We start from the raw sequence: 11053 nt of genomic DNA, 5'->3' as shown, positions 1-11053 counted from the left end.
TCGCCTGCCCACCCGCCCGTGTGGGCACCTCCCCCCGTGTGCCTGAGGACAGTCCTGTAATAAACGCCTTTGCTTGGTCCAGCTCTGGTGGTGGTTTCCTTGGGCTCAGCCTCCAGTCAGGGCTGTGCCCGAAGACATTAAAGGCAGGGTGGGACCTTGCCTCCCCTCTGTGCTGAGGAAAGGGTGCCCCTGCGGGGCAGGCCTTGGCAGAGCCAGGCGTGGGTGGCCAGGGGACCATCCTTTCTGACGGGGGTCTGCCATCACCACCTCCCCCAGCACCCCCAAACAGCGGCGCACCCACAGGAATCACCACGGAGCCTCAGGTGGGGAGAGGGTTTAATGGGCCTCCTCCTCCGGCGCGGGACGCGGGCCTGCCAGCCCTCAGGCGGCGGAGCTCTTCTTGTAGCTCTCCAGGTGGGCCAGGACCCAGCCCGCGGGGATCATGAAGCTGAGGAAGGTCACCGTGAGCCCCACGGCCTGCTCCTGGGGGGGGGGGGAAGCCCACGGGGGTCAGACCTGGGCCTGCCCCCGTCCCAACAGCAGCCACCGCGTCCCACAGACCGCCCACCCGTGAGCCTGCCTGACCCCAGCGACCTTGACCTCGAACTCCTTCCCCAGGGCACTGTGTGCCTGTCTGGTGTGTGCGCAAGATGCCAGGGACAGCTGAGGTTCTAAGTGGCTCGCAAGCAGGTATAGGCCTTTGTCTCAGTGCCCGGATGGCAGAGCTGGGGCTCCCCGGCCGCGAGTCGGGGACGCCTGTTCTCAGCAGCTGGACCTTGGGGCAGGCTCAGAAGGAGCAGCTGTGCCTCACTCGGTTTCCTGCTGGAACAGCCTGGGCCCAGGCACCCCCGTGTCCTCGGTCAGATGCCGGGGCACTTCGCCCCCACTGTGACTTCAGCTCCCGGAGCTTTCAGAGCCAGGCTGGCCTGGAGCAGGGACCCTGGGTGGGGCTCAGGCCCGAGCTCCTGCAGCCACATGACCTTGGGCAGCCGACCTTCTAGACCTTGGGTATTTATGCCTAAAACAGACAGTGGCCTGCTCTCCGGGAGCCCCAGGGGGTTGCTGAGGTGGGTGTTCCACGGTGCTCCCTCCAGGCAGCCCACCTGCCCCTTTAACGGGCGTGAGGCCCCAGGACCCAGCACGCACCCCTCCCCGCCCCCCGCTCAGCCCTCCGCAGCCGGCATTTGCCAGAAGGTGAGCGGGGGCCTGAGAATGGGGATCCCCTGCCCCGTGACTAACTGCCGCCTGCTTGGGACCCTGGCCTGCAGACAATGGCTGCGGGGACCCCTTCCTGAAGCGGGAACGTTGTCCCAGCTGTGGGACAGACCCAGCACCTGAGAGGACAGCCCTCTCCCTGTACCAGCCTGGCTTTCTGTGACCCACCCCCAAGCCCTCCTCGCTCTGAGAACGTCCAGGACCACTCCCCCCACCCCCCACCCCCCACCCAGGCCAGTGCCCTGCTGCCTCGTGAGCACTTACCTGGGGAGAAACAGGTGTTTTGGCCGGCTTGGCAGAGATGTGCGCCTTGGGGACCATGCAGCCCCTCAGGGGGGCTTGCAGCAGCTTGATGCCGGGGGCCAACCTCATGCTTGCTGGGCCGAGCTCCCTGAGGCCCGTGAGTTCTGTGTCTGCTATGTGACCTCGGGCCACTGGGCGTTGGGCTTTTTATAGCTCGCAGGGAGCCGCAGCTGTCCCCTCCGGTCACAGGGCTGGCAGAAAGGACGCCAGCTCGGAACCGGAACCAGCCTCAGACCACAGCTCACGGACACTGTCCCGCTGCTGTGGCTCCCCCACCCCGTGCGGGCAGGCCTGGGCCCTTCCCAGAAGCGGTTTCACTTCTTCGTGGAAAAGGGACTCGGGCAAGGAAGGAGCAGGGCCGGGAAGGCGGGTTTCCGGACGCCGGGGGTCCGCGATGTCGGCTGCAGCCGGGGATGGCCACCTCAGCCTCCTCAACGTCGCCGGCTGCCCAGGCTTCTGGTCCCCGTTCCTCGACTGGCGAAGCCGCAGGTGCTCAGCCCCGCTCCCCGGGATGCGCCCGTGGACGAGTGAGCCTCCTGCTTGCTGACGTGGCCGACCCCTCCCTCGCGGCCCACGGCCCTGTGGGTCCGGGCACCCAGGCGGGCCTTCCTGTCCTGGGGGCGGCCTCACACTTCCCTGCGCAGACCCCGCCGGGCAGTGGGCCAGTCTCTGTCCCCAGACCCTCCTGCCAGACGCCACAGCTAGGCCTCTGGCGTCTCCTCCCGCCGCTGGACGCTTGGGGGCCAGACGCGGAGGCCTGGTTTTCCTGCCGCCCCACCCAGACTCCACGTGACCTCCAGCGCCCTCACCCTCTGCAGACCTCGTCCAGCCTTGCACCCCAGCTGCTCCCCCGCAGCCGTCAGGCTGCCCGGACGCTGACCCTCACCCACCCCTGTGGCCGAGTCCCGGGCCACGCAGCCTGGCCCCCGCCCTCAGGCCGAGTGTCCTATCCGCCTGGTGCTCACGTGTCCGGCCCACCACCATCGCCACACACACGTCCCCGCCCCGAGTCCCACCTTGAAGGTGTCGCCCCCAACTCTGCACAGCAGCCGGGACAATCCTAGACCGGGCAGGTCCCGTTTCTGCCCGTGCCCCACGGCCCCCGCACCCAACGGCCCGACCCAACACGCCACGCCACCGTCTCCGCCACGCGGCTGCCTCATGTTTCCGTGTGTTCACGCCGCCCAGGCCCTGGGCCCGCGGCCTCTCGGGCGTGTGTTGTCGACGACCTGCCTCTGTGGCTAGAGCTCTGCGAGGGCAAGCGCTGGGGCTCGGGGCCGGGGTCACCGGGCCCCCCTCTCCATCTATTTAGAAACGGTGGATGAGGACATGCCCGCATTGCCCAAGGAACACAGTGTCCCTTCTGCTCTTGCCTGGAAGCCACACTTGTCCCAAGGGTGGGACCCGCTGCTGGGCCCCTCCCCCACCGCCCGGGCCCAGGCCGGACCAGCTCCCGTGACTTGGTTTCCTGGGCAGGAGCCTGGTGCCCGGAGGCCGGGGGAGGGAGCTGTCCTCCTGGCACCTCCAGCAGCACTGGGCCCAGCTGCCAGCTCAGGCCCTGGGGGCGCAGCCCCTCCTCCGGAATAATCCCTTCCGCCTGAAACTTTAATTACAGCCTTGGGGCGCAGTGGGGGATAAGGCTGTGGATTAGAAAGGGTCAGTTGCCCAGCAGGGGGTTCTCCTTCCCCAGAGGAGCCGCCCGCTCTCCCGGCTCTGGCGGGCTGGGCGTAGGCAGCGGAGGCTGACGGGGAGCAGCGCCCCCCTCCCCGAGCCCTGGGTCGGGGAGGCTGCCCCCGGAGACTGAGCCACCCCCTCGGGCCTGGGTGGCCGCCCGGCCCCGCCCTCAGCCCTTCGCATGTCCCTCGCAGGACCTTCCCAACCACCCCGAGCGCACCCCCGCCCTCCCGGCTCCCTGTGGACGCAGCTTCCTTCCGGGCCTCACCCTTGCAGCTGGGGCTTCAGGCCGCACCCGGCCGGGCTCTAGTCCCCAGAACCCCTTGTTCAAGCCAAACCCTGTGCAGGTCCCTGCCACCCACACCCCACGGAGGCCGCCAGAGGCGGGGTCTGGCAGGGTCCCTCCGGGATCGCCCCAAAGGCTTCAGGCCCCACGGAGCAGGGCCCCGTGTGCTGGGCGCCCCCCGCCTCGCCGCTGCGGTCTGCTGTTACCTGGGAGTGGGTGACGTGGCCCGTGGGGAAGAGGGCACGGCCACTCACGTTGGACAGGGAATGAAAGGCTGTCGGGGTGCACGGTGGGGAGGGACCCCTGTAATACCGGGGGAAACTGAGGCTCGGGGAGGGAGCAGGGCCCAGGGCTCAGGGCCGGGCAGGCCTGTCCTGGCCTGTGCTGGGCAGAAGCGGAAAGAGCTCTCCAGCTGCCCAGACCCTCACCCTCATCCTGTCCATCAGCCGCACTCAGCACAGAGCCATCTGTGTCTGCTCTGACCTGCCTCTGGTGTGTGTTGGGGGTGGGGGCAAGGGTACACACCGTGCACACCCGCCCTCGAAAAGCCGCAAGGCCACCGGGAAGCTCTGGAGGCTCCCTGTGGGCGCAGGGCACCACCCTGTGTCCAACATCGGAACCGCAGCAGAGGAGGGGCCGGGCAGGGGCGCGGCAGAGGCCAGAGGCCGAACAGGTGCCTTCGCTGCACTGAAGTCTGCTTCCCCGCACAAGGGAGGTCCTCGCAGCGGGACTTGTGAGGAGCACCCGTACACCCTGGGGCTGGCCGGCTGCCTGTTACAACAAGCCCCTCCCCCGCAGGAATGCGGATGCGGTTCAGTTTGAGAACGAGGGCCCTGTCACATCCAAACAGTTCTTTACCCTGTTTCATTCCAAACTGAACGGCCACTTCCAGAAAAGTCGAAATCCCACCCAGGGGGCGAAGCTCAGGCCTCCCCTTTGACCCACACAAACAGCCTCCCACTGGGAGCGTTTGAGGTCGGTGGGGTTCCCGAAGCCTGGGGAGGCCCTGCCGCCCGTCCTCCCCACCCCCGGCGCCCCCTGAGGGACTGCGGCAGCGTCTCCCAGCCCCCGGCTCTGCGGCTGTGACTTCACGGTCAGCGTGGCGGGGCCACAATGCCGGTCGACATTTGCTCAAATGTTTTTCGGGGCGTTTCTGTGAAGGTGATTTTTGGACACAATTAACCGAACCTTTACATCGTGGGCTCTCAGTAGAGTGGATCACCCCCCACAACGAGGGGGCTCATCCATCGATTGAAGGCCTCAGAGAACAGAGGCCGGGCTGGGGGCGGCGGGGTCCCCGGCTCGCGCCCTTGGGACTCTCGCTGCAGCTCTGGCTCCTCCCTGAGGCCCGGCCGCCCCCACCCCGCGGTGCTCGTGTTTACCAAGTCTCTGCAGCCACAGGAACCGATTCCTTAAACGAATGCCCCGCCCAGCCCCGCCGCCTGCGGACAGGCAGGGGACCCTGGGCGGGCAGCCTGCCTGGCCGTGAGCGCGGGCCGACTCCTGAAGGCACACCCACGTGTTTGTCGACGTTCCGGCTCCTCGTTTCCTGCCAGCCCCGTCCCCCTGGAGGGCCCTGAGCAGTGTGGCGAGCGTGGCACGCAGCTCCAGGCCGCACTCTTCAGAACCCCTCGCGTCCCCTTCCTACCCAGGGCCCGTCCAAGACAGAGCACGGCACTCACGGCATCGTCCCTCCAAGGCTCCTCTCACCGTGCGGGCTCCTCAGACTCCGGCGCCGGCCTGGGCGGTTTGGAGAGGGCAGGCCAGGGGTGTGCAGGGTGCTGGTCCGACCGGAGCTGGTCCGACAGCTTTTCAGGATGAGACGGAGCTCGGCTTTGGGAGGATGGCCACAGAGGCAAGCGCCCTTCTTACTGCACCGCCCAGGGCACCCGCCCCCCACGGGGCTTCTCACTGTGACGCTGACCTTGAGCCCTGACCCAGGCAGCTGCCACCCTGCGCTGTGTGGGGGGACGTCCCTGTGCTTCCCCCCACCCCTGCGTCCGCAGTGCGGCTGCTTGCCCGGGAGGGCAGACCTCACGGGGATCGCTTGGAATTCTGCACAGGACATGTTCTCTGCCTCACCGTCACTGACTGTTTTTAAGCACTAGCATTTATCCACTTGTCATTGGTTATTGAAATCAGTAAGGACTCATGGATGTTTGCTTTGCACGTTGGATATCTTCAGTTTGCGGCTCCGATTTCGCACTTTGGCCCCGGGGGCTCTCCCTCCCGGCGGCCGGGGGGTCCGCTGTGCCCTGATCACCGCGCAGAGCTTCTCTTTAGCCCGCTCTGCGCACCCCTGCTTGCGGGCACCATGGCCTGCTCCAGACTCGCCCCGTGGGCTCCCCGCCCCGTCCTGAAGTGAGCCAAGGAGCCCTGGTCCCTTTCACTGAGCAGACGTGGGTGTCACCAGACCCTCTGGATGCGGGGGCGGGGCAGGGGGGGACACGGAGCCGGGGCGGGGGGGCTGGGCCTGGGGAGCAGGGCGGCTGGGGGAGCCTGGCTGTGCCCTGGGGAGGCTGTGGTGGTGGGTCTGCAGGGAGAGAGGTCCAGGGCGAGGCAGCTGGGAGCAGAGCGTTGCCGGGGTCTCCGGTGGGGGGCCACAGGGAGGCTCGGATTCGCTTTCGACGTGAGTTTGAGGTCCCTGTAGGACTTGCAGGGGGCGCCGAGATGGAGTGTAGGTGGCCTTGGCGTTGGGCCCTGGGGTGTCGCCTTCACCCTCACAGCCAGTGCAGGGGGGAGGGTGGGCCGAGCACCGAGCTGGGAGGGGGCGGTGGAGCAGGCCGCGAACCCACGGACCCCTGAGGAGCGGAGCAGTTCACTGGGCCGGAGGGCGGACAGCAGCCCTTCCAGGGCAGAGTTAGGAGAGACGGGGAGCGAGATGCGGGAGCCAGGACACGCCGCCCAGGCGGCCGAGAAGGGGCATCCGTAGCAGCCCCGAGACCCGAGGGGCAGAGCGCTCCCCCGCGGTGTGCGGCCCAAGCGAGGTCGCCGGGCTCGGGGGGCGGCAGCGGGAGCCCCGTGCTGGGGCCCCGGGCACCAGCAGGACCGCCGCGATGGGTGCCGCGGGCGCAGACGTGGCCTGTGCACCCAAGGAGCCAGGGGCGGTGACCCGGGAGCCAGGGTCGGGCCCGGAGGCTCGGCGTCACTGCCAGTCTTTCTAGACAGACTCTGTCTCCGGCTGGGCCACAGGGTCAGTCAGGCCTTTGCCAAGTGAGAACCGTCAGCGGGAGGAGGCCGGGGTGGGGGGCCCAGCGAGCACAGGGAGTGCCGTGCCGCGGCGTGTGAGCTGGAAGGCGCGGGGCGGGGCGGGGGCGGGGGCGGGAATGCTGGGAGGTGGCCGGATCCCCGGCTCGGGGGTCCTGGGGGGCGCAGGAGTCCAGGGTGCGAACAGCGGTGGGGACCCGAGTGGGGCCGTGGGGAGAGCTGTGGGCTGCCGGGGGCTGGGGGCTGGGGGACCTCGGGCGTTACCAGAGGAGCGAGGGGCTGAGGGCCCGACGGGCTGTATCAGGAGGGGAGGTCAAGGCGGGGCTTAAGGGGCTGGGAAGGGGCCTGCGTTGGCTCTGGACGCGCAGCAGCCGGGGCTCCCGTGGCTGAGAAGGCAGCTGGCCAGGAGGCGAGCTGTCCAAGCACCAGAGCGCAGGGCGGGCTGAGTGGGGACAGACCGCGCTCAGGGCTGGGACGTGGGGGCAGTGGCAGGGAGGTCCTGGGTGTTGACTCATGGGCCATTTCTGCATCCTCTCTGGAGAAATATCTATCAAGTCCTTCGCCCACTTTTTATCTGGGGTTTTGGGTTTTGTTGTTGAGCAGCAGGCATTCTTCATTTGAGGGCTGTCCAAGAAGTATCCAGCCACGTATTACCCGAACAGTTGAAACATTTATTGAGAAGATACAAGAGACGTTGTACACAAGACAACGCCACCTCGGTCCCCTTCCCAGCAGGCACCTTGGGGCCTCAGGCAGGTCTCCCAGTCGCCATCCGCGGCCCCGCCGTATTTTCCTGAATCTCACTGAAGGTCTGAAATCTCTTTCCTTTCAGAGGAGATTTTAGTTTTGGAAAAGCCAGAAGTTGCAGGGTGCCACATCTGGGCTGTAGCGGGGCCTGGGTGACTTGCTGTCTTACCAAAAACTCCTCAGGACATGCCATGCAGGAGGGGATGCGTTGTCGTGATGAAGCTGCCAGTCACCAGAGGCTCACAGCGGCGGCCTCTGCGTCATCCAAATAGTTCCTGGGGAGGAACTTCCAAACTTACGCAAAACTGGATGCAGACCCACGGCTCTGCTCACTCATCTGAGAGCGACGGCCACACAGCACGCACGCTCACTCGACAGCGTCTGCCGCCCCCACCGACGAGGACAGCAAAGTCCTCGTTGTTCAGGCGCACGCATTCCAGTCCACGCTCCTTGGTGCCGGGTTCCACAGATGTCACACAAACTGTTCTTGTTCCATTAACACTGCCTGGGCTCCTTCTGGACAGACCGTGTATGTTCTGGATGTTAATCTGATCAGATGTGCGGTTTGCAAACATGTCCTCCCGTTCTGTGGGTTGTGTTCACTCTGTAGAGTCCTTGGATGCACAAAAATGTTTCCTTTGATGAACTCAGGTTTATTTTTTTCTTTTGTTCCTTACGCCATTGGTTTCATAATTAAGAATCCGTCGCCAAATTCAAGATCATGGAGATTCCCCCCCTTGCTTTTTCCTAGGAGTTTTAGAGTTTTAGTTCTTAGATTTATGTCTTTGGTCTACGTTGAATTAATCCCTTATGTGTGGCTGGATGTGGACCCAGCGTTATTCGGGCACCGTTTTAAAACCTTTAAGCCATTTTTTCCATGTCACGTCCCCTTAAGCTCACAACAGCCCTCGGAGGCAGGTGCCGGCCATTTGCAGACGCAGAAGCTTGGGCCCGGGAAGGCCAAGCGCTCGTCTAAGGACACGAGTGGCCAGTGAGTCAGGCCAAGTGTCGGACGCTGGACCCTCAGACTTTGACGCCTCTGGGGACAGGGCATGGGCAAGATGACCGGGAGGCCGTCCGAGGCAGGCGGCCCGTTACCGTGGCCGGTCAGGGGGCACCGGGGCGTCTCCCCCCTCAGCCTCGGTGGCGCGGGGACAGGTTCTCACACTGAGTGCCCCGGACGCCAGGGGTGAACGGACAGGGCCCCAGCGCGCCCAACGCTAGCAAGGTCATCAGAGAGAAGACAGAGCTCCCCTCCTGTCCCTGCAAGCACCACGGGCTTGAGCAGGAAGGGGAGACGGTCCTCGAGCCGGGAGCCCGCCCGCCTCCCAGGCCACGGCACCTGAATAAACCCCTTTGCTTTTGCACCAGCACCTGTCCCTGGAGGTTGGGGTTCGCTGCAGCAGGCAGCCGCTGCTGCGTGTTTGGTCCCGGGCGCAGGCCTCTGGGGTGACGTTGGGGAGGAGGGGGAGCGCCGTCGCTGGGTGTGGCGCCGGAGCTGCGCGGCGGGTCCCTCTCGGGAGAGGAGGAGGTCACGGTGGGCAGCCTGTGAGGGGCGAGCAGGTAACAGGCAGAGCGCAGCCATGGGTGGGGGCGGGACTTCGGGCCAGCGGGGGCGGGGCTGAGGGGCAGGGACCCCCTGATGCCCTGCGGGAGGCGGGGGAGGCTGAGCATGCCTTGGGGGGCCCAGGGGCAGCAGGCAGGCCCCAGGGGCTTCCCTGTGGCTGGTGCCCCCACCCCTGGCAGGTTCTCAGGAGCCAGGGGAGCCCCCAGCCCTACGAGCGAGCAGGGACGCTGCGGCACCCTCCGCGGCGACTCTGGGGCCGTCTGGCTCCTTGCTCCTGCCTGGCCTCCGGCCTCTGGGCCCCGGTCCCTGCAACGGTAGGGGCCCCCTCATCCTTGTGACACGGCAGCCGGGTGGGCGGGCCTGTCTCTCAAGGCCGGGGTGCCTGCCTGTCCAAGGAGAAGCCCCCATCCCGGACGCTCCCGCAGGGGAGACCGGCAGGGCCCTGGGCCGGGCAAGGGCGGGAGGCCCTTCCCTCCCCACAGGCGGTGCTGCCGCCCAAGGCTTGGAAGGTGGGAGGGCCGGTGAGGGGAGCCTGCCAGCTGCCACCCAGGCGCTGATTCACGCAGCCTCGGGGGCTGCGCGGAGTCGCGGGTTCAGGCCCGGGCAGGCTCCCCGCAGGCCCCGCTCGCCCCAGGCAACAAGGGTTAGCCCAGGACAAGCCTGACCCGGCTCCCGGGGCCGGGCCTCCGGGGCGGGACGCAGCGTTGCCTGCTGGGTGGTTCCAGTCTGCCTGGAGGGAGCACCTGAGCTAACAGTCCCTCAGGTCATGGGCGCGGTGACCCCCTTGTGTCCTGTTTGGGAACGGACCTAAACGCCCCGAGCGCGGTCGGTGCCCCGCCCAGGGCGCTGGGCAGCCCGCACGGCCGTGCGGCGGTCACCCCGTCGTCTCCGGAACTTCCCGTCTTCCCAAACGGAGACCCCGGCCCCCTGCAACGCTCACGCCTGCCCCCGCGGCCCCTGGCTCACCGCCCGCCCTCTGTCGCTACGGCTCTGGCTCCCCCAGGGCCCTCCTGTGAGTGGGGTGCGCGGAGCCTGTGCCGCTGTGGCCGGCTGCCTTCACTGGGCACCGAGCCCTCGGGTTTCCCCGTGGGCAGTACCCAGCGTCTCCCCTTTGGAGGCCGAGTGTTATTTCTTTGGCGTCTTTCACAGACCAGCGTGAACCTCTCTCTGTGGCCGCGTTGCCAGGCCTCTCGGAGGAGCAGGCGGCCAAGGGGGGAGCGTTCGACCGGCAGGCTGTGCCGGGGCAGGAGCCCGCCTGGGTCTGCGGGGCAGGAAGGACAGGCCCGCCCCAGACGACCTGGACACGGGGCGCACAGGGCGTGGCCTCGCCGGGGGAGGTGGGGCAGGAGTGGGCTGAGGGCAGGGTGGCCTCAGAGATGGCATCAGCGAGCACCGCCCGTGCACCTGGGACAGACACCATGGGGACGGGGACTCTGCAGGCGGCTCCCAGCTGACCCTTTGCTCCCCCGGCCCCAGCACGCGATCCCCATCCTCACAGGCCCAGCACCCTGGGCCTCCCGGCCCTGCGTCCCCGTCCTCCCCAGACAAGGTGGGGAGGCAAAGAGCGAAAGCGTGTGCCCACTCCGCCCATCCCCCGCCAGAGCACCGACTCCCAGCACACGTCCTTGTCCCCCTCCTTGGCCAAGGCCAGGTGCCGAGGTCCCCTCCCAGGAGATCAAGCGGAGGGGATGCGAGGAGGTGGGGCCCGGAAGGAGAGCCGGTGGGGGCAGGGGACTGTCGCGGGTCTCGGTGCCGCCCCTCAGGGGCCAGGCCAGCGGGCCAGGGGGTGGGGTGCAGGTGTGCCGGGTTAGGGTTCGGGGGCGGGAGCAGGCGTGTTGCTGGGGGTCTGCGGGCAGGAGGCTGGGGCGTCGAAGAAAGAGCTGAGGGGAATGTGCACCCCTGCCCTGAGCAGGGGAGCGAGGAGCACCGGAGTTCCTCCCAGGGGAGCGTTGCTCTGTGGCCGGCGGACACGCCGGGGGAAGCTGCACCCAGAGGGGCGCGGTCCCGTTCCCAGAGCGAAGCCGCCGGTCCCTCGGTGCGGCCGCAGGGCCGTG

This window comes from Pteronotus mesoamericanus, unplaced genomic scaffold (assembly GCF_021234165.1).
Source record: "Pteronotus mesoamericanus isolate MK-2021 breed Mesoamerican mustached bat unplaced genomic scaffold, CSHL_Meso_final contig_349, whole genome shotgun sequence".
Classification (NCBI taxonomy): domain Eukaryota; kingdom Metazoa; phylum Chordata; class Mammalia; order Chiroptera; family Mormoopidae; genus Pteronotus; species Pteronotus mesoamericanus.
Note: the sequence above shows the minus strand (reverse complement) of the source record.